The following is a 26476-nucleotide window of genomic DNA, read 5'->3' on the forward strand; positions in this document are numbered from 1 at the left end:
ACATGAAAAGCAAATGAGTGACAGCTGTACACACACTGTGTTGACCACAGGGGGGCGCCAAAGCATTACATCTTTATTATACATAATAAACAAACATTTAGGATCAGACATGGGCAACAGGCCAGGGGCCCTCTAGATATATCTGTGTGGGCCCCAAAGTAAAAGCAAATGTCTGGGAAAAAAAATACAAAAATTACAGAAAAATACACAAATTTACTCCAAAAATAAACGTGTAAATATACAGAATGACTTCAACACAAAAATAACAGTAGAATGTATGAAACATACATGAGTGGTGGCCTGGTGGTTAAGGACGCTTGGCTTGTAATCAGAGGGTTCACGGTACAAGCCTCACCTAACCCTTCACCTGGGATGTTGTATAAATTAATACAATATTCATAACTTTCCATTCATCTATGCTTTTAGTTGGATACATTAACTTAAGCAATGGCAGTAAATTGATCAAAGATATTAGAAAGATGTGCAGCATTCAGCTGATTAGCTAGGAATGGATAAAGTGAGTGCAATGCTTTTAGTTTCGTCTGGATACAGTAACCACAAACAGTAGTTTTACATTTTCTTTCATGTCTTGCTGATGTCATGTGCAGCACTTTGTGTATTTTATCTGCAAAAGATGTTCCATGAATATAATTTACATCGTTAATAAAAGCAACTATGCAGGAATTGAACTCGGGTTGTCTGATGATGACATCATTGACTCCTCCGCTGAGAATTGGGTTTTAACAAAATACCCACACTCCCTCGGGAAGTTAGAAGACGTGTCCAATTAAAGGCCATCACAACTTCAATAAATCTAATTAAGGAGCCCCATCTTTAATAAATGACCCCCAAACCCTCAGGTTGAGACGATTATACACGGTTTGGTTTATAGGCGGTCATTAAGAACGCTGAGAGAATCCCACGCACACGTGAACGTATGCACGGGTTTCATGTTTATAGATGCTTTTTATTCTGACTGTAAATCAGGTTTAACAATAAAGCTGGAGCTGGAAAACTCCTGGACTTTAACCTCAGCTCCACTGAACGTCCTCTACAAAAAACATCAGCGTGTTATGCTTCAATATGAGCCATGTACGTAAGTGAAATAGTTCTTTTATTGCTCTGATGATGACGTGTAGGGAGGCAGCTGTATTTGGAACATCACAACTCATAGAAAACCCCCAAATCAAGAGATAAACACCCATGATTATGAAAATGTTTGTGTTGTTCTGTCCTCAGGTATGACCAACAGGCCCGACCTGATCGATGATGCTCTGATGAGGCCCGGGAGGTTTGAGGTGAAGATGGAAATCGGTGAGTGTTACATTAAAGCTGATATCTGAGAAATCTATGTTCACGTATGATTCTTTTGAAATGCGAAAAAATACCGAACTAGTCTTTTACTATGGTCCACTGCTGGTGGTCATTCATATACATTAATGTATATAAGTCCCGCCTTCATCCTATAGACCCTTATACAATTACAAGAAAGCGCCGACCTCTCCCAGCCAATAGGCTTTGACTTCCTGGAGTGGGCCACTGTCAGTCAAAGTGAATGCGTGTGCACCATCACAACAGCAAACAGGTATCATTCTGAGCAGCAGAGCGTCATGGAGGAGCGCCCCGAACCTCCAGAGTGACCCATTCCAACGTATGAAGCTTCTGCTCAAAAAGAAGAGAAAAGTCTGGGTACAAAGCTTGTGGAGAAACGTCTTCGTGACCGTAACAGAACTTATCCTTTTCAAAGGTGATTTCAGGTTTATTTTCCCAAACTCGCCTGTTTTTCAGAGTTTTAGTCACTTTCTGAGCAGTCCTCAAAACGGGCTGTTTTGGGCTCACTTATGCATATTCATGAGTGGGAGTGTCTATAGACGCTCACCTTCAATTAAAATCCACAATATTTTAATTTCATTTTTGATGTCAAATTGTCGAAAAAACTCTCGATTTTTTTAAAAAATCTGGTAAATTTTCCTCAAATTATTCCACAAAATTTCCCCAAAATCAGGGAAATTTAAGTGAAGATCCTGTAGGGTTTTTTTTTCCACATAAAACTTACATTTAAAAAAACAAACCAAAAACAACGACTTCTCATCAATATCTGACTTAAAGTTTATCTTAGTTTGGATATTTTGTTTTATTCTCCATTTGATTTCAACATGACAAAAGTCTGATCATCTCATCCCACTTCTTAATATGTCAGATTTCTCAACAAATCAACACATTTGTAACTTTCACTAAAAAGTAACTCTTTTCCATTTTTAAATGTTTTTGATTTATGGAAAACTGAGTCTACAGTAAAGTACAGTGTTTGAATCTAAACAGTGTTGTTAACATACATTCCAATGTTCATCTTTTTGGAGTCATTGTAAAGGATGTTTGGAAAAAAATTTAGTATTTACCTCAAAAAAATATATATTTTTTTTTTTTCAGCATTTAGAATTTTGCACTCATGCAAACAACTGGACTCAATGCAAAAATAGCATTTTTTAAACATCAGTTTTTCACTAATGGTGATAATAAATCAATGTTAAAAACAAATTACAAACCTGTCAAAATCAGAGGTGACCAACGTTTCTGAAACTACGAGCTACTGCAAAGGTACTGAATCATCCATTAACACTTGTTAAATAATACATTTTCACGACTTCACTTTAATTAGAGGGTATAAGATAACGAAGGATGACGAGCAGTAACTTAAAAATTTAAGTCTAAATATGCAAAACTTTATTTATCCTAATTCATGCAATTGTTTCATTCTCATTACATTTAATAGGAAAGCATCATGTTCCTATTTTAATAGCCATTAACAACTTTTAACTAATTGTAAAACATGTACAATTTAACAATTTTATTTTTTGTGAATTTTTTAGATTTTTTTCTCGATTTTTCTCTTGAAAAAAGATTATTAAAATCAATGAGACTTTCCTGGATAAATAAAGTTAAAGGGAAAAAAGTTCTATTTCCTTTCCCAGATGGACCAGGACTACAGAGTGACCAAGTTCCTGACTCTGCTGCGAGACGAGGGGGCGTGAGTAGCACCGCTCTGCACCATCACTTTAGTATTCATCACCTGCCAACGTCCTTCATCAGCCTAAACCCTCCATCTTCATCCTCATCAGCTTCTCTTTCACGTTCCTCCATCTTGTTTCCTTTTTCTTTCCCCATCGACTCCAAACGCTCTATTGACCCCTTTCACTCAGTAAACAACAATCAGTGACCTCTTGTGCTAATGCTAACGCTAGGCTAATGCGATTGCTCGGCTATTGCTAACGCTAGGCTAATGTAAACCCTAGGCCAGTGATTCCCAAACACTATGGCAATATACAGTTACAGAAAAATAATTATCTTTTGAATTTACTACTTTCTCTGCACTCATTTCATTACACAGGGGCAAACTTTTGTCAATAAAGATTTCATGAATAATATAGTTGTCTGTCACATTTTATTTGGCATTAGTAAATATTTATGCACATTTACAGATATTGTACATGATATGAGTGATAACACCTGTTATAAAGGCTACTTTGCACAATAGATGTGGCTTCAGATTTTTCGTTGTGGAGCCACTGCGCTACGCTAATGCTATTACTAGGCTAATGCGATTGTTAGGCTAATGCAGTTGTAGGTTAATGCTAATGCTAGGCTAATGCTAACGCTAAGCTAATGAGATTGCTCGGCTATTGCTAACATTAACTTAATGCTAACGTTAGGCTATTGTTCACCTTTGGTTAATGCTAACATTGGGCTCATGTTAACCTTAGGCTCATGCTAATGCTTCAGCGTCCAGCAAGCTGCCCGAGCCCCTCTCACGATTTCCACGGAAATTGTCTAGTTGCTAATGTTAGGCTAATGCTATTGCAAGGTTCATGTTAATGCTAACATTAGGTTAATGCTAAATCTTGGTTAATGCTATTGCTAGGTTAATGTTATGCTAATGCTAGCTAGTCATAATGGTAATGCTATACTGCATATCCATTTACAATTTTTCAACCTTATTGCTAATGTCAAGCTATTGGTAGGTTCATGCTTAAATAATGTTAGGTTAATGTTATTGCTACGTTAATGCTTGTACTAGATTAATGTTAAAGCTAGGTTGATGCTAATGTTAAGTTAATACTAATACTTGTTTATTGCTATTGCTATGTTAGTACCAATGTTAGGCTAATGCTATTGCTAGGTCAGTGTTAATGTTAGGCTAATGCTGTTTGTTGGTTAATGCTGAAGCTAGGTTAAAGTTAATTTTATGCTTATGCTAGCTATTGATAATGCTATTGCTATACTGCATATCAATTTACAATTTTCCAACCTATTGCTAATGTTAAGCTATTTGTAGGTTTATGCTTAACTAATGCTAGGTTAATGATATTGCTAAGTTAATATTAGTGCTAATGTTGGGCTAAAGCTATTGCTATAGGCTAATGCTATTGCTAGATTATTGCTAATACTAGGTTAATGTTAAAGCTAGGTTAGTGCTAACGTTAGGTTAATGCTAAAGCTTGGTTAATGGTATTGTTCGCTAAGTGCTAATGCTAGACTAATGTTATGGTTAAATTAATGCTAAAGCTAGGTTAATGTTATTTTTTGCCAATGCTAGCTGATGTTAATGCTAATGTTAACAAATGCTAATGATGACTTATAACAATGTTAATGCTAGTTAGTGTTAATGCTAATTTGTGTTAATGCTAGCTAATACTAGCAAATGCTAATGCGAAGCTAATGCAGTGTGACATGGGCCAGTATCTGCATCTTCTTCAGGAAATGCAAATATTCTAGTTATTATTGCTTTATTATGAGATCAGATTGTACTTTATTAATCCCACAATGAGGAAATGCCCTTGTTACAGCAGCTAAAATGAAACAAAAACACAATTTACATGTGCAGAAAGAAATGCACAAAAACAAATAAAAAAATATACAAACTACTAAAAAAAGGATTTTTTTATTATTAAACTAGAGATTAAAAGAGATTAAATAAAAAGTGATGTTTAATATCACGTATCATTTACTTTTCTTCCTACAATATTCCATTCTAGGTGTCACATGACTTATGGTGCCAGGAAACAACATTACCACAGAAGGAGCATAAAAAAAATCACTCTTTATAGTTTTGTTTCATTTTGTGTTATAATCATTTTTATTTTTAAACCATTTCACTCTTTTTTGTTGTCCAGTCAGCATTTCCATTCTCACACCCATTCCAAACATATGACGTTATACAGGAATTCTCCACACTCTACACTCACAATGTGCTTTAATTCATTTGTTTTATTAGCAATAGATTGTTTAAATTAGCTTTAGACCACATGTCAAACTCAACTGTCAAATTTCTACTGAAACTTAAGCGCAGGAATTTTGGCAAAATTCAAAAAATAGAAACTTTTCATGGAAATTACTTATGGAAATTAAGCATAAACTGGGTAATTTTAAATCACTGTATCATATCCAAACATAAATATTGGCATCCATGCAAAAATGATACACTTTGAAAAAAATAACATTTCAACAGTTGTATTTGGATGGAAGCAGAATTATTCAATTATACAAGTGGAGTTTCATTGAATTTGTCACAAATTCAATGAAACTCTACAATAATTGCAGGGATTCACAGTTTTCCCCATTCTTGTATAACACGATGGAATTCATTTTACACACAAATTGTTGAAAGAAGCTAAATTTTTCCAAAATTCTGCTCAATCCTCAAATTATTTGACAAGATTTCCCCAAATTAAATAAATATAGTCCCTACCTGTCACCTATTGCTTGGATATTGTCTGTGCCTTATATACTACATACATTTATATTATTAATATGTGGAAATACAAAGTCGCACTAATGTTGAAATTGTTTGATTTCCAACCTCTGCGGCCCACTTGAGATCAAACTTATCCGTATTTGGCCCCTGAACTAAAATGAGTTTGACACCCCTGCTTTAGACGTTTCTGTACAATCTGTGAATTAAATCATAGATCTTTGCTGTGTTTGTTGTTGTTGTTGTTAGAGATGTCACCACACATGCACCAACACACCTGACTCTCTGTAAGTACGCAGGATGTCTGCAGGAAAGCAACTTCCTAGTTCAGAAACGTTAAAAAAATCCCCCTGACAGCTCACATGAAGCAGAGTTTGTAGATGGCAAAGACTTGGTTTCCTGTCCTGCATCTTTTACATTCTGTCCTACAGTAACACACGAGGATGTGACGGTCGTGTCATCCTCCAGCGCTGCTGAGGACCTGATAAGACACTACAAAGCAAAGAGGGATGGAAAGCATGCAGGATAGCAGCTCTGAGGAGGTTTCTGCCATAACTCAGAGCTGTTGTGAAACTGGAGAGCAGCTTTTATCACAGCAGGGGCCACAAAACTGGGATTGTATGTTATCTGATTCAGTCGTCACCTTATCAAAATCTATGTCAGCATTTGGAAAAATATTTAATCTGAGCAGTAATGCAGGAGAGAACAAGAAGTTTGATGAATTCATGTTGGGTGTGGGATACATATGTATGTGTATATACGTATATATGCTTATGTGTGTATCCATAAAATGAAGAGTCCGTCCTTAAGACTGCTCTACTGTAAAGTGTCTCGAGATACCATTGGTTATGATTTGGCGCTATACAAATAAAAGATTGATTGATTGAAGTTTGTGTGTTTTGTTTTCTTATTGTTTTGTGTCTTTTTTTTGTCTATTGTTATGTTTACTCTTTGGTGGTTTTATATGTTTTTGGAGTCATTTTTGTATTTTTTGGAGTTTTTTAATGGGTTTTGTTGTTCTTTCGGCTGTCTTTTTTGTCATTTTAGTTTTTTAAAATTTTTGTGTATTTTTGCAGTTATTTTTGTGTGTTTTTGTGGTTTTCTATGATTTTTATGTATTTTTTTTAAGTCATTTTGTGTATTATTGGAGTCATTTTTCATGTGTTTTTGTCTGTTTTCTGTAATTTTACATGTTTTTGGAATAATTTTTGTAGTTTTTTTTTAATAGAATTTTAAATTCATTTTGTGTGTTTTTAAGAGGCATTTTTGTATTTATTTGTGGTTTTTATGTGTTTTTGTCTATTTTTGATATTGTTTTGTGTGTTTTTGGAGTCATTTTTATATTTTTTGGAGTTTTTTGTATTTTTGTTCATTTGGGGTTTTTTTAATGTAATTTTGCATGATTAGGAGTCATTTTTGTGTATTTCTTGTAGTTTTCTATGTTTTTTTGAAGTCATTTTGTGTGTTTTTGGAGTAATTTTTTTACGTGTTTTTGTATTTCTTTTGTTTGTTCTTTTGTAATTCTGTAATTGTACATGTTTTCAAAGTCATCTTTCTATTTTTTGGAGGTATTTTTTATGTGTTTTTGTGTTTCTTTTGTTTTTTTGTAATTTTGCATGTTTTTGGAGTAATTTAGCGTGTTCTTGTTTTAGTTTTGTTTCATTTTGTCATTTTGTGTATTTATTTTGGAAAGGCTGCTCTATATTAGCCTGAGGGGCCTCATGTGGTCCCCAGACAGCCAGTTGCCAGTGTCTGCTTTAGATGCTCCAGTAGACTTTATATCTATGCATCATCATCCAGCTGTGGAGAGGGCCTGATTTATCAGGTGTGTTGGTGCAGGGAGACACAGAAAGCCACCTCTCCAGTATTTTTGTGTTCCTGGTTTTATTTTTTTACATTGGTGAGAAGTTAAAATAAAGCTCTGTTACGTCTTTTTCTAGTGATCGCAGCTTCTACGAGTAGAAGCGACTGGAGGAAGGACTCGGTCGGACATCTCACCGTTCACAATCAAACCAGAAAAAGAGAAGGACCAAGATATGGTGGATATATGTGTGTTTTATTGACTCCTGAATTCGTCTTCTCACATTGTGTGTTCAGTGCTTCAAAGTCCAAAGTTGTTGTTCTGTTGGGATGTGTGTGTAAATATACACCAACATGCAGATGTATTATTGCAATAAAAAGGCACTTGTGCACATGAAAATGAAGCTACTCATGACCTCCTGTCTCAGTTGTTTTGTTATGGTTCTTGTTTTGCTGTTAAAACCTCATTAAACGTATCAGGAACTGGATTCCAGTGGAAAACCAGTGAGTTCAAAGTGGGAAACCTCATGGATTGTGTTTTTTTTTTTTTTTTTTGTGCCACATTCAACACAACGACAGACATTTATAGGGAAATAAACACTAACAGATTACCATAGACAGTATTTACAAATTGTATACATTATAAAACAGTACGTAGGTGTGGAGGGAAGAGAACAATGTATATACTGTGTATATATATATGCACAATAGTCAATAGATATAGTAGAGTAGCTTTATTGATCGCACAGTGCAGGAAATGTACTACAGGATCAATAAAGCTACTCTCTCTCTCTCTCTATATATATATATATATAAATATATATATATATGAGAGATGAGAAGGGGGGAGAAACCTGATGCCCAGCAGGTGAACTGAGGGGCATCAGAAAACCATGAATATAGCTTACGTATATTTAAGTTTGTGTTTTGTGAACAATGCAATCATAATATTCATTATTCATATATGTTACACATTATGTTATCACTCAGTTATTAAAAGATAATGAACACAATTTTGTTGTTAAGGCTCATTTATTGTTTTCTTTGATTCAGTCATATTCCAAAATCAATTTGAATTGGAAAAAAGTTGCTTCTCATTTTAATTATTGTTATAAGATCAATAATTACAAAGTCTTTAATTTATTAGATATTTTTTATTAATCAAGTCCATCCATTAATCTATTTTCAGGTCACGGGGGTCTGCTGGTGCCTAGCGGCTCTCGATAGGCGTGGGGCGGGGGTGCACCCTGGACAGGGCACCAGTCCATCGCAGGGCAACACACAGACAGACAAACACTCACACTCACGGGAAATTTACAGTAGATACTCCAATCAATCTACTAATCATGTTTTTAGATTGTGGAAGGAAGTCCAAGTACCCGGAGGAAGCCCACGCAGCATGAGGAGAACATGCAAACTTCACACAAAAAGGACCCAAGTGTCCTGCCCACCCTAGGGCTTGAACCCAGGACCGTCTTGCTGTGAGACTGACGTTCTAACCGCTCATCCACCGCACGCCCTATATATATACATATATTCATATTTTTGGACAGAAAAAAAAGTCCAAAAATCAAAGGCAGTTTTTTTTGTTCTTCAAATATACACAATTTTATATTATTAAAAAATAATGCACAATTGTGAATACAGTATATAATAATGTACATTCATATATATATATATATATATATATATATATATGAATATAAATGTGCATTATTTAGAAATAATATAAAATTGTGTATATTTGAAGAACAAAAAAACCTGCCTTTGATTTTAGGACTTTTTTCCTGTGCAAAAATATTGTTTTGTGTCATTATTGTGAGATCAGTATCGTATATTGCCTCGTGAACTCTTTATATTATCCCACCTCTGGCAAGGCAAGGCCAACTTATTTGCATAGTGCATTTCCTACACAAGGCAATTCAATGTACTTTACATGATCAAAAAGTGCAACAGAATCGACAGTTTAAAAATCAATAAGAACATTAAAATCAGCAGTAAAAACATTAAATCAACAATAACATGATTCAAAAACTTTTCTTAATCTATTTTTCAAACTGCATTATTATCCTATACTTTGGTCTTCCATTTTTAAAAAGCATGATCTCCTTTCGTTATCGTATATCGTCACCTCACCCTAATAGATAACATAAGCCCAGCGCTAACCCTAACACTTATATAACCGCTTGTAGCTGCAGTGACTGTGTTTGGCCGCTGGGGGTCACTGTGTCCCCTGCTGTGGAGCCTCCCCCCCCCTCCTGACCCGCATTCACCCGTACTGTACAGCACGGAGGGGGCCGGCGGCGCCTCCAGAGTAGTTCCCCTCCAGAGTAGTTCCCCTCCGTGGACCGTGACCGTGACTTTGGCAGTCCCGGCCCGGCGGACGTGTCCGTCCCGTCTGCAGCGCAGCACACAGCGGACTATAACGGAAGAGGGAGAGGCCGGTGCCGGGCGGGGAGGGGGGCTAGCACCGGGGAGAGGCTTTGGCTAACGGAGGAACGGTAAAGCTGCTTTTATTCCTGCTCGTGCGTGCGTGCGTGTACTGTTGTGTCTGTTATTTGTGCATTAGATGGTGATGAATACCGCGTGTGTAACTTATATATATATATATGTGTGTGTGTGTGTGTTGAGGGTTTAATTGAAAAGGCGGCGGCGGTGGAAGGTGAGTGTTGTCCTCACGTCAACCCGGGCTGTACTGTACTCTACCTATATGTTAATGGAGGGGAGGGAGGGGGAGTCCAGCACTGCAGCCTATACCCCCTCCTCCTCCTTCTTCTCCTTCTCCTCCTCCTCCCTCGGTGGAGAAACTACAGCCCATGTGCTTCCTCCGCTGTCAGAACATTGTGTTTGCGGCGCAGAGGAACCTGTTAACCCACATTCTGCTGCGCGTTCGTACGACTCCTCACAACCGTCCACGTTTCACCGGCATTCCTCCGCCTTTTGACAGAAGAGGTGCCGACAACAGTCCGCTGCCAGCCGGGGAGCTGGCGTGGATCCTGCTGCATGTGTGTCAGGCTGGAGCTGCAGGAGCCTTTCTATAGAGCTGCATGTACAGGCTGGGGCTGAGGCGTGGACGCTGTGAGTGTGTGCATGTAAATTTATGTATTTGTTTATGTGTGACTCTATATTCATATATGTATTTACGTGTAATGTGTGTATGTATATATATATGTGTGTGTGTGTGTGTGTGTATATGTGTGCGTGTGTATGCAGTATATGTGTAATGTGTATATGCATGTTTGTGTTTATGTGTGTCTGTGTATATCTGTATATGTTTAGATGTGTGTGTATGTATGTGTGTGTGTATAAATATATATATATATATATATATGTTTGTGTGTGTGTAATGTGTATATGCATGTTTGTGTTTATGTGTGTCTGTGTATATCTGTATATGTTTAGATGTGTGTGTCTGTATGTGTGTGTGTGTATATATATATATATATATATATATACATACATGTTTGTGTGTGTGTTTGTGTATATCTATGTCTGTATGTGTATAGTCTGTATTTATGTATATATGTGTGCATTAGGGCCGTATAAAAATGTTTTTATTTTTTTTTCCAAATTTTTTTTTCCACATTTTTTTTTATTCATCAATTTTTTTCAACCCCTGCGAGGAAACAAAATAAATACTAAAAAAACAAAAACAAACAAAAAAAACCAAAAACAAAGCATCATTAAATAAAAATGTATGTCAAAAATTAAAAAGTAGATATAAGTTGTACTGACATGGATTATTCTGACTGCTCATTTTTATTTAATTATTCATGTCATATAAAGATTTATGAGAGCAGCATTAATGTCACCCAATTCCTCCTCAGGGATCAATGGATTACTGAATCTGATCAGGTTTATTGATTGCGTTTTGATCATCTTAATTTTAATTAACCTAATTGAAACGATCTTGATGACATCATTCCAGACCGTAATGAGTTGCGAGAATGTCTCAGTTATTTCACCACTAGGGGTCAGAATATTGCCGCTGCGCTTGACGATAAACGAACGGAGTCTCATAGACACGTTAAAGTTAAGCGGGCACTGGTGGCTCCGTATTTAGGAGTCAGTGATGATTTGCGTAGTTTTTTGGCAGTTTAGACGGTGTTTGGGGTGATTTAGGCTGCGTTTGAAGCAGCCATTAAAAAAAAAAAAAAAAAAAAAAAGTTCCTTGCCTCACGTTTAATGCTGATTCTGTCCATTTCGTTTTCATTGGTCAATTCCGCGATTTTGTTAACGTGGATTTAATAGGGCCCTAATGTATGTATGTGTATGTTTATGTATGTGTGTAGTGTTTTTGTGTGTATGTGCATATGCATGTATGTGTAGGTGTGTATGTACAGTATATGTATATGTATATATATGTGTGTATGTATGTTTGTATGTTGGGCTTTCTAAGGGTATTTTAATATTTAGTTTATTATGTATCTATATTTTTTTAGCTATTATGTATTGGTTGAGTTATTTAATATTTATTAATTGCTTAATAGGGCTTCCTGTGGTGATTATGATGTTGTTTTGCACCATTTTCTATTTAGTCACATGTTTACATCGGAGGGCTGCTGCACAGTATGATAGTTTAGTCTATATTTAGCACGACTTTGTGTTTTAGGGTTAGGGGTTGTTTACTGCATAAGTTTTTCTCTGGTGTTTTTGCACCACTTTATGATCATTATCTATTTTTTAATTATGGGACTATTATGCTCTGTTTGTGCATTTAGTCTTTTTTGTATTATTAGTTTTAATTTTAGCTGTATATTGTGTTGTTACATGTTTTTTAAGTATCACCCTGGTTGTTTAGTGGTGTTTGGAACCTGTCTGCTAGGTTTTATACAGTTTTGCTGTTATAAATTCATATTTCTTGATTTTTGAGGCTGTTATTTATTTGTTGTTTTTGCACCACATTTTGGGAATTGTGTAGCTGCTGTAAATTCATGTTTTTGGCCTTTTATTTAAAGTCATTTTTAAATTTATGCTTTGCTTTTTTTGTGTTATCTAATGTTTAATTATTGTACGTCTATAAAAGTCTTCCTGTGGTCATTTGTGATGTTGTTTGGCATCCATTTTTTTGGTGGTTTTTGGTCGTTTTGGTGCTGTAATGTGTTTTCATGATCATTTTATGGTTGTTTTGGGCCAATTTGTAGTCAATATTTGCAATAAATGTCCTAATTTTGGGGCTGTTTTGCATGTTTTTGTAACTGAAGTAGCATGGTCTAGATTTATAACGTTAGATATTTGTGATGTCATTTAATAGTCAATGAGCTCTTTGATCTAATGTTGTGTTTTTAATGGTTTCTGAGGACATTTGAGTTGTTTTGGAGCTCTAGTGCATGTGTTATCGTTTCATTTCTGTAGTAGTTCTTAGGTGTGGTTTGATTTTTGCATATTTCTGTGTTAGAATGTATAAAGTTTTGCACTGTGTAGACATTTGTTATAGTTTTGCACCGTTGTTTTGTCCTCTTTATTGTTAGATTTTAGCAGTTATTTGGATCTTTTGGTGAGCACTAGTTGTTTTAAGGCTGTTTTTGTGGACATTATTGAGCTATATTTTGTGTTTTCTACTGTTCAATAATAGCATATGTGTTTAAATCCTCATGTGGTCATTTTGTAGGTGATTTGAACTGCTCAAAATAATCATAATTTTCTGTCAAACTGCCAGCAGAGCTGAAGTCAGCATCCAATGTGAAAAGTTTTAAATCAAAGTTAAAGGCACTTTGCGTATGAATGAGAGGGAGATTTTTGGTCATGTTGTTGATATAATGTGTTTGTCGATGATTTTAATTGATTTTACTGATGATTTTAAATGTTCTTATTGATTTGAAGCTGTTGAATGTTTTATCATGTAAAGCACATTTTGTGTTGACTTGTGTATGAAATGCGCTATACAAATAAATTTGTCTTGTCATTTATTGTTTGTCTTTGTGATATTGGTGGTTTTGTGGACATTTTGTTGCCATTTGTTACTCTTTTTGTTGTTTAGTTTTTGCATTTTTTCTTTAATTTGTATCTAATGTAGAAATGTGGGGTTTTTTGGTCATTTTTTGCTTGTTTTGGATCTAGGGCTGGGCGATAAGACCTTTTATAAATACCGCGATATTTTTAGGCCATGTCACGATACACGATATATATCTCGTTATTTTGTATTACCCTTGAATTAACACTTTGATGCACAAAATCACACCAGTATGATGATTCTATATGTCTACATTAAAACATTCTTGATCATACTGCATTAATATATGCCAATTTTAAACTTTCATGCAAAAAAGGGGATATCACAACTAAGTCAAAGTTGACATAACTGTATTTATTAAACAGTGAGTCGCTCAAACATAAAATTGTCAACAGAAAGTGCACGTTCTGTGCAAAATTGTCACAGAGACATTTCAAAACAAGACATTAGTGCAGGATGCAACTCACATGGCATTTCAAAACACAAAATTAAAGTGCACTTTTTGTACATAATGCCACTACAATATTTTAAAACAAATAGTGCCCTTTTGTGCATGTTGTCATTAAGATGACATTTCAAAAAAAAAAAAAAAAAAAAAAAAAAAAAAGTCCGCGAGTTTAACGGTATGGTCATTTTCAACACTACAAGCTGCGATATATCGAGTATATTCGATATATCGCCCAGCCCTATTTGGATCTTTTTTTCATGATACTTTGACGTTATGCACCTCTGTGTGGTTCAATTGCTTATATATGATACGTATCTCTATACATTTTCTTGTTTGAATCTAAAGCTATTTGACTTATTCTTCAGTAACTGACCATGGCTTTAGGTCTACAGCTTTTTTTTTATTTATTAATTGTCAGTTTTTTATACCCTCACTATGTATTTATCACAGTTATTTCTATGCAGCTGCTTTGAATCTGTATTATCAGTCCTGTTTATTGTTCTTTTATCCCCCTGTCTTAATCCACGTGGCATGTTTTTATATGATCAGTGAAGCTTATCTGTGTAAACAAAGCCAGTGTCTTTGTGTGTGCATAGCTTTCTCATTGTGTTGTTGTTGTTGCTCCCTAATTGTTGTGTATCGATAAGTGTGGAGTTGTTAGTGACTTATTGACTCTTGGGGGGTGGGGGAGGGGTTGTTATTCTCTCCGTCACCCACGTGTAGGGCTGCGCGATTACGGCCAAAATGATCATCACGATTATTTTAGTCAATATTGTAATTATGATTATAATCAGAATTATTTATCATATTAGGGAAAAATGTGTGTTTTTATTGCACTACTTAAACAATGTGTGTCCAGTTTACAGTGCAAATTTAAGCTTTAAAAAACAAATTATATTAAAAAAATAAATAAAAAATTAATCCAAGAATTTAAAATGCACCAAAGGCTAACTGAATAAATTCACTAATACAGAGTGCAGAACCCATATTTTAAATGTAAATATTGCAGACAATCAGGTTAATTTAATTGTAATCGGGATTAAAATGTGATTAATTGTGCAGGCCTACCCACGTGCATGTAAAAGAAGTTTTGAATCTTTGATGACTTGCCCAGAAAAATGTTTGAGCGTGATCGGGATTGTTGTTGTTTTCAATTATTTACCCCCAGAACACAGTTTTGGGTCTTCTGCGTTTGACGCCGCTGTCACTATGCGTTTTCATCAGTGAGCGTGAAATATTCCTCAGCTGGAGGTCGCGTAACATTTACCTTTTTTTTTTTTTTTTTTTTTTGTGTGTGTGTGTGTGTGTGTGTGTGTGTGTGTGTGTGTGTGTGTAATGTGTTTCTCATCTTAATTTTTTTCCCTTCATCTGTTTAACAGGCCGTGTGACATTTTCAAAGAGTCCACTGTCAAACTGTCACATCGGCACAAGGGGGCTGTGAAAACGAGGATGAATATGGAAACAGGAAATAATAAAACACTGTATTTCCCTCGAGTTAAGCTTAGCGTTAAAAAAACCAACAACAACAACAACAACAACAGCAAAACAACAACCTTTACGAGAGTTTTCTCCCAGTATCCCACATATCAATTTGGAACGCAGGGCTTTTTCCATTAGTTTTCAGCCACCTGTCAGAGATTCATTAGACCCCTCACTACAAGGAGCTCCAATGAAAAGCAGTGAATGTAAACATTGCAGCTGCTGTATGTGTTCCCAGGCAGGTACCAGTACATCACAGCTCAGAGGGATTAGTTTATTTACTTTTTATGAGATGATGATTAAAGAAATCCATCCTGTTTGAAGGGCTGGTAGGAGAAATACAGCCACGCTCAAAGTGTGTGTGTGTGTGTGTGTGTGTGTGTGTGTGTGTGTGTGTGTGTGTGTGTGTGTGTGTGTGTGTGTGTGTGTGTGTGTGTGTGTGTGTGTGTGTGTGTGTGTGTGTGTGTGTGTGTGTGTGTGTGTGTGTGTGTGTGTGTATGTATGAGTAGTACGGACAGAGGTGTAAACAGTACTGATATATTCTACTCAAGTAGAAGTACTGTTACTTGATTAAAATTGTGCTCGAGCACAGGTACAAGTAAGTCACAGATGATAAAATACTCAAATACAAGTAAAAAGTATTTCAATTAGAGCTGGGCAAAACTCATATTTTTTCTCAATATGGCGATATATACGATATTAATCTGGATATTTTTAACTCACTTACCAGAAAGACAATTCTGGGTTAAATTTGCTGATTTAAAAATGCCACACAGGCACATTTATTAAAAAAAAAACAGCTGCACAAAATGTGCCACTTTTGGGTTTTTTTCTCCTCTAGGGGACAGCACGTGTGAGTGAGTTCTGTAGTGTGGGTTAGAACATACTCATAAATCTATCTAAACTGAGATTTTCATGCTGTTCTGAGAAGTAAGGAAAGCAGCGACTCCTAAAACAAGTATTTTAATACAAAATAAACTATAAAATATATATCTCAGAAATATGGAAACATTGTGATTTGCACTGTGTGATTGTATAAATCAAAACTAGTAAAACATATAGGCAATATTGTCATTTTATGTCTCCAAAATAGAAAATTCGATATATCTTGAATCACGTTATATTGTCCAGCTCTAATCTCAGTTAAATAGTACTCAAAGTAAAAGTTACTTGTTTAATTCTAATTAGCAATAAATCTTGCCACGGTTCCCTTGCATACAGTAAACATCTCATGTACATTATTATTATATTATATGTATTTAAAAAAATAAAATACCACAAATGAATTGAATTGAAAATGTATGAATCTAGATACATTTATGAACTCTAAAACATGCCAAATGTGCCATGTTGGTATCAACATACAGTAAAACGTAGAAACCCCAACATGAGCCCATAGAAAGTGACCGGGTGTTGTTTAGTAATAGCACCACTAAGAACATATGGATTATGTTCAATGTGCCATGAAACAGATTTAACAAAATAATCACAAAAAAACCGTCACACTTGGGTTGTAGAACTGTAAAAAATGATTTTCCTTTTTTTTTTTTTTTAAATGTACTTAAGTACAAGTAAAAATGACTAATTTAGAAATATCACAAACTCAGTAACGAGAGTACTTGTAATCTGTTACTTTTACCTACAATATCCATACAATAAGTAACAGATATCAGTCAATTTCCTTCTTTTAAAACATACTTAAGTACAAGTAAAATTACTGATTTAGAAACATACTTAAAAAGTACAAGTACCCATAAAAGCAACTTAATTACAGTAACTTGAGTTAAGGCTGTGCACTTCATCTAAATTCTACTACCATTTTGATTATTACACTCACAGATTACAAAAAATAACATAATAAAGAAAAACGATTATTTATTTATTTATTTTTCCATACATATGTTTTATTTGATAAATATAAGAAACGTCCACAATCTACAAGAATAAAGCTTGGCACACACGAGAAAAAAAAAATAAATATATTTTTAATACTAACTGAGTTTTTTAATGCATGCACATGCAAGCTCCTCCTTCCTTTTGTTGACAAAAGAGAACATACTTTAATAATATTTTTAATCAAAAATACTCTGTACCTTTTTTGTTATTTATTTGTATTCAAATAATATTTTTTTTTTCATATTTTTTTTGTTTTGTGCAAAAGCACTTGATTTTAGTGTTTGGAGGATGTTTGAAAAATATATTTTACATCGTTTTGTACAAAAAAGAAATAAGTTTTTGGTTGACAAATAATCGTGATTATAATTTTTTTTCAATAATCGAGCAGCCCTAACGTGAGTGCTTTACAAATTTTTTACATTCACCTCTGAGTGAGTGCGCCTGTATATGTATATAGACACATATATATATATATATGTGCATGCATACGTACATAAATGCGCAGCTATATAATCTCTGCCAGCAGCCAGACGTGACCTCTTTTGACGTCTTCTCCCCCTCCCCTCCTCGTGTGTGCTGGGAGGCCGGCGTCCTGGTTTTCTGAGGTTGAGGCTTAATGTATAGAGGGGGGAGGGGGAGTGGGTGGGAGGTGAGGAAGGGAGAGACAGGAAAGACAACCAGCCCCCCCCCCCCCCCCCCTCGCCTTTCTGCCTGTGTGTGTGTGTGTGTGTCTATATGTGTTCATGTGTGAGCGGTTACATAACCAGTGCAGTGTGGAGGCAGCCGCTGCCCCAGTCCCCCGAGGACCCTCAACCCGCTGACGTCACACACATGTAGGCAGCAGTAAGGGGAGGGGGAGGGGCTTGTGTGGTTCACTGTGTACCCAAAGTAAATTTGGAGCATATATAGATTAATCGTGTTACATATCTGTTGGAATGTGCTCACACAGGCAGTGTGTGTGTGTGCAACGTGTGTGCGTGTCAGCACGCAGGGCTTGGTGCACGCTGCACAATGCCATAAAACACTTTTATTAGATTTTTAAAATATGAGTCTGAAATGAGAGACTTTGTCCAATGAAGTATATGTCCTGTTTCTACACGAAGGGAAAAAGTGAGTGCACAAATGGCCTGGTTTGACTCTAGCTGTTTAACGTGACCTCCACCACGTGCCCTCCTCCTCTTATACAACGCAACGCATGCTTTACATAAAGCCCATGTCCTGACTTACACTCTCTGCACCACTTTACTGTTTATGACCCATAGAATAATCTTTGAACAAACAAGTATTGATTCTTTCTTCATATTAACTTGTGTTTTAATTCAAGTATGGACCTAATTAAATAACATTAATAAATCCAAATAATTTTTATAACTTTCTAAAGTTAACGCACTATTTAAATTCACATTTTCTGTTATACACATCTATATATAATAGGGCTGTTCCTTGATTGCGATGAATTAATTACTGAAAAATAATGCACTTTTTATAAAGTGCATTTAATTGCTTTTTTTTTTTCACTCTAAACAGTGCGGAACCTTTCTCACTGAACGAGTTCCCGGTATACCCATAATACTGATGCACAGACCACAACACCAGTGCTGTTTTTTTATTTTGATACACAAAAACACATTTGTTTTAGAAAGTTTACAAAAAATCGAGAAAAGCATGAATATAGTTTACTTAAATGTAAGTTTGTGCTTTATGAACAATGCAATCATAATATTCTATATTCATTATGTTATCACTCAGTGATGAAAGTAATAAACACAATTTTGTTTTTTAGCTCATTTATTCTTTCAAGTGATTCAGTCATGAACCAAAATCCGTTTAAACTGAACAATGTTGCTTCTCATGTCAAATATTGTAATAAGATTAATTTAGAAATAATCAAGATTAATTAATTACAAAGTCTCTAAATAATTAGACCTCTAATATATAAATATAACTGTGTATTATTTATAAATAATATAAAATTGTGTATATTTGAAGAAAAAAAATCTATGAAATTCATCTTTATTTATTTATAAATAATGATAAATGTATTTATAGAGCACTTTCAATCAAAGTGCTGCACATCAAATAGATCAACCATTAAACACATGAAAATAATCCTAACAATAATATGAAAGACATATATAAAAACAGGAATTTAAGGACTTACGTAACTGTGTACAAACAGGTTTTAAGCTTTGCCTTAAAAACAACTTAAATTATTTACTGACAAATATAACAATAAATCATCTCATAGCACAAACACACAACATTTCCACTTGAGCAAGCATCAGTGACAGAGAGGAAAGGCTCTCTTTTAACAGGAAAAAACCTCCAGAAGAACCAGGCTCACGTATATATATAAATGATATAATTTCTTAAAAGATCATTTTGTACATTAATATGCAGTTTTTATGACAAGATAACCCCATATTTATTTAAATATTTAGCCTGTGTTCATAAACTGTTTTGTATTTTTATTTAATTCTTTTGTTGTTTTTACAAAATTGTATTGTAAAAAAGGCCATACAATTAATTCAATCTATAAAAACTTACATTTATTTTTTAATAGTTTCTTTTTTTTTCCCAATCAAATCAAATGAAGGCATATCGTACATGCTACAGTGTGTAATAACCGGGGGCTTGTCCAGGATGTGCCGTGCGTGTGACCCTGATCATGATACACTGCACATTATTAATACCTGCATTTACTTGACTCATATTTCTACACAATCCTATAGAAAGCAGCTGATCATTTATTATCATTTCCTCTAATCTGGCTGAAAGGAAACGATTACCCAGGCTTTCATTTGCATCCGGCTTCTTCTCCGCGAGCTGCTCCCAGAAATAAATAGAGGGCCCTAATTAGCGGCACAGCCAATTTGTATCTTCACTGTTGGTAAATAACAGCCTAGCTGATGTGACAGTGCAGTGAATGTAATTTTCACTGTGAGTAAACTGTGTAAAATCTCCTTTTCCCGCTCGGTATCCGCTGCAGCTGGATTCAGGATGAAAGCACACGTGCAGGTTTTTATTCAAGCTTTAATCACAAATCAAAATCTACCCAAGTCAACTTCATGTTTAATATAAAGAAAGGTATTTCCAGCGAGTGCACGCCCGTCCACTCACGGTCTGACAGACTCTGCAGGATTGTGGGTTGGTGAGTGATGGCTTTTGCAGCGATCCTGCCATGCTTTTGTGTGCGGTGATGCCAACCCATTCACTTTGGCTAATAACATTACATCCACTGTGTGTGTGCCAGCATTTGTCTTTTAAAAGAATGGCCTCACTACAGGATTTCTTCTGTTCTCTAGCCTGCAGCACTCACTCATGTCACAGTGGTCAGTGGTCGACCTGGTTTCCTCCAAGGTCTTGTTTGTAGGGGAAATTGAATCAATGCCGCTGTGTTTTGTAAGGTTTCCGATTGTGTCGTAGGGTCAGTCTGTTTGGCAATCCAGTCTCACAGCGAGTGTGATGCAAAGTGGGATCATGTTATTCTGTAAAGAGGAAGTAGTAAAATGGATCTTTTGGTGACTGTTTCCAGTTGGCACGAGATAAAAAATGCCATGTTGCAATCTTTGGCAGAACATGAAGATTTTGTTCTCAATGTGGAAAAATGTGCAAGCAAAAAAATTTGAGGAAGGTCGACAAAAAGGGACGACTTGTGAAGGCAGAATGACCGGGGGCAGGGAGTATTGTTTCTGCAGCTCTGGTGCGTGCCGTGGTCTGCAGAGGTCAGTGTTTATCAAAACTGACCCAATGGCCCCCGCCCTCATTGATGCACATGTGGAGCAAAGGCAACTCCTTATTTTTGGCTGTGGCTGCACACCTGCAGACTTGTCACGTTGGCAAAAGCACCAAAGAAGGACTAAGTAAGCATCAGTGCATCCCCTCAGGGCAAAGATTGAAGAAGAAGAGTTTGGGAAACACTTAAGATTTTATGGATCTTGGTCCAATCTGGCGTCAGTGGGATGTGCAGGACATGCTAATTATGTCGATGTAAATCCCATCATGCAACTTAAATGACTTAAAGCATCCTCTACTTGGGGATAAACACCAGAGCAGACCTTCAGAGCTCTCGTGGATCCATACGTTGATGGTTTGCTTGCATCTGTACTAGATTAGGCAGAGCCTTCATATGTTTTGTGATTTAAGTATTTGTTTTTGTAGCTCTTCCAAAGTGCATAAACCAATTTATGATTATTTGACATGATCGTTTATCAGGTGGTCATACAATGCCTGAGCCACCACAGAGGCATATAGTTAATGTATATAAAAACTAGTCATGTCAGTGAAAATCACATTTGGAGATTTAGTCTTGTCATGGCAATGAACACCAGAGCAGGTCCAGGCCTTGAGGGCTCTGGCAGGTTCGTTGACAAGGGTCAGAGGGTCATATAGTAGTTTAGGCTATTTTTTATAGAACTTCTGGCAAAAAGCATCAAACTAGAAAGTTGTATCCACTGTAAATATATTGACTATGGGGCCATTTACATCGGTTTAGTCCTGGACTCGGTTCGAATAGGTGCAGGGCAGGAGATAGCTTTATCACCTTAGTTTGGCTCGGTTTAACGTTCAGAGTGCAACTTCTGATCCGCCGCATGAGCTAATTGCTTGAGGGCGCCGTTACTGGAGTAGAGACGTCTCTCAGCATAGAAACAGAAACCTGAGGAAGGGGTTCTCAGCAATGGGTCAAAGCGAGCGCTTACGAGTGTGCAGAAACTTCTGCCTCCTCCTTTTGTTCTTTCACAACATTCAACAATGGAGCAGCAACAAGTTGTCGTGCTTTAGGTTGTTTTAAAACCCTGTTTTCACCGTTGCCAGCTGTACTGATCACCCACAATGTTGTGTGCTATACGTCATCATCAATACTTCCTGTGTTTGATCAGCTCTGTGGTTGTGTTCACGACGCACCCAAGCGCTCTGAGCTTCGATTGAAAACGCTCTGAGACTGGCAAAAACAATCGCTCTAGAATTTGTCTGTTTGATCTGCTCTAGACTTCCTTTGCGTGTTCACACCGACCAAAAGGGGCGGACTACCCGAGCAAATGAATTCTAGAGTCTTTCAACCACTCTAGGATTTGTTGGTGTGAATGCACCCTAATCAGAATCAGAATCAGAATTCCTTAATTTATAGGTTCTCTGATTTTTTTTGTGATCATGGAAGTCACTTCCAGAAATGCAAATTTATTTAAATGACATCATTTGTCTAAATTAGGTAGAAATTACACAAATGATACCCTCACATGCATTTTTTGGATAATATCGCACATTTACACGTTATTTCTCCCCCATTACCATGTGTTAAGCAAAGAAATGGAAATGTCAAATCTCGTGAAAATCTTGCTACAAAATGTCGCCTGACAACGGACTTAGATTTCTAAAATAGAAACAGCTATCTGACATAAACTAAACCCATCTACATGTTTTGGGACAGTGTCGCACATTTCTATGATATTTTGGCTGAATGTCTAGCAAGTGTAGCAAACCGACCGACGTTTCAAATTGCATTGTAATCTTGCGTTATTTCAGCCTGATCCCCTTACGCACATCTGAAGCATACAATTAAAAATCAATAACTATAGGTAACCTAATTAACCCTATGAAGCATGTTTCACACTATTACAGGAAGTTTACTAGCCAGTAATGACATCTAATTAGGGAAACCCGATGAAATGGAATTAGGATTACATATTAGGGCGTGTTAAAATGCTTTTGACATTATGCCACATAACTGGCACCATTTAGTGCGTTTGTTGTTTTTTAAACATCTTGTATTGCATGAAAAGAAAACTACATATTTAATTCATTAATACAAAGTCTTTCAGCAATATCACTCTTTGCACTCCTTTTTTTGTTGAAGTCTCCCAGTCAAAAGTCAAAAACCAAAAATCCGACTCCTCAGATTTCTCCGTACTGTACGCGTGTTGTTGCTGATATCAGTGTCAACCTCAAAAGGCCAGTGCAGTTACTGTGTTGTCACAGGATACGGGAGGACTCCCCCTCACAGGTGTTTTCAATAGTTGGGTAATAATACCTCTGCTTTGTCTGAAGGCGTGGATGCTGTTCCAACTGAAATAGCGACAGTATGATGGTATAATCTGTCCTCACCCTGACAGGTTGGAACAAAGCCACTTGTGGACAGTCTTTCAAACTTCTCACGTACTTTCAACAAAGAGATGTAGGAAATCGGAGTATCCAGAGAATACCTGCGTGAGATTGGGGAAAAACGCACCCAAGCCACTTGCGCAGGGAGTAGAAAACACTTTAAGATTTTTAGGTGTGTAATGCAGGGTTCAATCAATTCACGGTATACCAAATTCCATTTAATCGGCTTCCATTACTTTGATGTCATTACTGGCATGCTAAACATCCCAGAATGGTGCCAAGAAAGGCTGAATAGGGATAAAAAGAATTAAGTGTTAATTATTTTATACTTTCCAGCTTTAGAAGAGCCAGGGAACTCAAATCATGCAGTCTCACAAGATCAATTGCGTCTCATTTAAACACCTGATAAACATTCAATCACTCATGGATTTTACAGGAATATAATATCATGAAAATGAGTGAAATTCACCCCAAACATGTACCGTAGGTCATGGTATTTTTTGTGTTATATAGATATTTTAGTTTCAGAAAGGTAATTAAATTGATTTCAATCTGTTTTCTGTGTTCGGGGAAAATCGGAGAATCTAAATAACTTGATGATCATGGTCAGCAGTTCCTCAGGTGGGTGAGTATTGATCCCTGGTAAATGTTTACCCAAAAAACGTAGACGATGTCGTTAACTTTCACCGGTAGGAAAGAATGATTGTAGTTCTGTCTGCGCTTTGTTGTTTCTATGAGTTGGAAAAAGAGAGGAATAAAACCCAAACTATTATCAGAGATAATGAGATCATTCATTAGGTCAGTTAAACGAATAAAATAACAATAATAATAATTTTGGGACATAGGGTTTTTGTTCTTGGACCCATAGTAGTGTTGATCAGGGTGAGACTCAAAGCTACGACCATACGCTTAAAAAAAACTCGCCTAAATCACTATTTATTAAATTCTATTTATCTATGCACTTCTATATGTATTTCTCGCACATTGAAAACTATTACTATGAACATTCTTTCAGGAATGTTCAAGGATTCAAAGATGCTTGAATTGTCATTCATGAAGACTCATGGTAGTTCATGGACATTGACCTTCAGAAATATAATGAATGTAATAGAACATCTATTTGATGATTCCTGATCGCTCCCCCTCAACCACTTCTTCATGGTCTCTAATATTCTTCATAACAAGGCTGTTCCAATTGGTGTTTTTATCATAACCCATAGTAAGCAGAAATGTGCCTTTAACTCCAGATCACGACCTCTGCTTTGGAAAAAAACAGAAATAGCTGAAGAACTTTGTACTCACCTGAACTCCCTTTGAATGATTGTGTGTGTTCAAAGTTTGCCCTGCTACTTTCTACACAAATCAAACCCTGGCTTAAAAAGGAATAGATTTGAAGAACTGCTTTTCCTTTGTGGGTTTTCTTTTTCTTTCTTTACATGTGAGCCAGTCTGAATAAATAGGTTGGAATAATAATCAGACCTTCAGAAAGAATTCATCACTATGCGATTGTTAAAACATAAAAACAGCCGTGTCTTATGAAATGGCTCCTGGAATCTGGTGTGAATGTTTCTCCTTGATAAGTTGGATCTTAAACTGTTGGTTTGACCGAAACGGAGAAAAATAAACTGCAGGGAGTGAGCTAATCTCAGCCTAAGGAGTCTTTTCTTTTGTAATCTGATCGGACTGTGAGACAGAGAAGTTATCACCAGGTGGAAGAACATACTGTACATGTTGCCTGACTGGCTACAATATAAAACAGGTTCTACAGCTCCTCAGAGCGTTCGCACACATACAGACACGGCGTATTAAAGAAGCGCCTCAGGGCCCTGGTACTACTTTCCGAGGAATGTCCTGTTCCTTTCTGTTAAGGCTGGAACATCTTTATTTAATGCGCCCTCTATTCAATTAGGGTCAAACACCAGATCTCGACATGCATCTCCCACACAGAGAATTAAACTTCTCGCTCTGAGCCAAGGACATATTTCCCTCTATCTGACAGGAAATTACTAAAAGACGGCCTTAAATCAGGGTTGAAAGTGGCCAGAACTCCCCTGATGTACAGTTAAGGAGCCTGACACGGGCTTAAATTAAGTTTTGTTGTCATAAAAAACTGTCAAGTCAAAGCAAATTGTGTTCCAGTGCTTTTGAAATACAGTAACAGACTTGCAAAGTAGAGGCAAAAGTGCATCTCTTTAAGTGTTGGGAGTTTGTGGTTGAACTTGGAAGCAGTGGAAAAAGCCAGTGATTGATTTGCATTGCTCAGCTAAAGGTACAGAAAGGGAACAGTTAGTGCTGGAGGCAGGGGAGGGGTGGGGAGGGAGGGGGGTTGGAGGCGTGTTCTTGCCCTGAAGATTTGTCTTAATCACTGGTTTCACCTTGGAGCACTGTCCTCGGGCTGAGAAGTCCTGCAATGCTGCTGGTTCAGGACGGCCCATTACCTTCAGCAGTTGAGCTTTGTTGTCATTTAGCAGCCGCAGCAGCATTGTTGGAGGAAACGAGCACTGTCAGATCACCTTCTGGTTGGATGGCTCGTATGTTTGCACCTATTGGAAGGCTGCCATGATGTACTGACAACTTTTGGTAATTACAGTTTAGTATCATGTTCAGTTGATGGGTTTCTCTCCCTGTTAATACAGAAGCACCTGTGTAACCAAACACCTGTATCCAACAATTTCACACCTTCAGCATTTAGGATTATCCAATGTAACAGAGGAACACTAATTACTGCACCAGCAAAGATCATTTTCAGTTTAACTTAAGCTCCCACACTAAATCTCCTTTTGTTTGCCTATAAATGGATTAAAAAGCAGTTCTTACTGGCAGTAAGGGGTGGACTGGGACAAAAATGTCACCCCTGGCATTTTGTGTCCAGACCATCCCACTACATTATCAGTGACACCATGTAGAAGCTGTTATGCTCAACATGTGGCTCTTTATATCTATTTGAATTATTATCCCCCAGAAAACCTTTAAATGGCAAAACCTTTTAACCCTTCTGACACTTTTTTCAGACTTTAGCTACCTTTCGCCAATAAATATCCCTATTTTTCTA

At 36.5% G+C, this 26476-nt stretch overlaps 1 protein-coding gene across 6 annotated transcripts in view; it reads left to right on the forward strand.

Annotated features, from left to right (window-relative positions):
* The first annotated feature begins 9829 nt into the window (after positions 1-9829).
* The window catches only part of LOC114468102 (thyroid hormone receptor alpha), a 169386-nt gene continuing 152739 nt past the window's right edge, over positions 9830-26476 (forward strand). For 2 of the 6 annotated variants that reach the window (XM_028454801.1, XM_028454806.1), the window contains exon 1: positions 10281-10627. The gene's annotated coding sequence lies outside the window, so the exon portion shown is untranslated. Of the gene's footprint in view, positions 10051-10087; positions 10212-10279; positions 10628-23368; positions 23382-26476 lie in introns of those variants that run through there. The other 4 variants (XM_028454798.1, XM_028454799.1, XM_028454802.1 and 1 more) reach the window with 4 other exon arrangements.

This window comes from Gouania willdenowi, chromosome 8, assembly GCF_900634775.1.
Source record: "Gouania willdenowi chromosome 8, fGouWil2.1, whole genome shotgun sequence".
NCBI classification, from domain to species: domain Eukaryota; kingdom Metazoa; phylum Chordata; class Actinopteri; order Blenniiformes; family Gobiesocidae; genus Gouania; species Gouania willdenowi.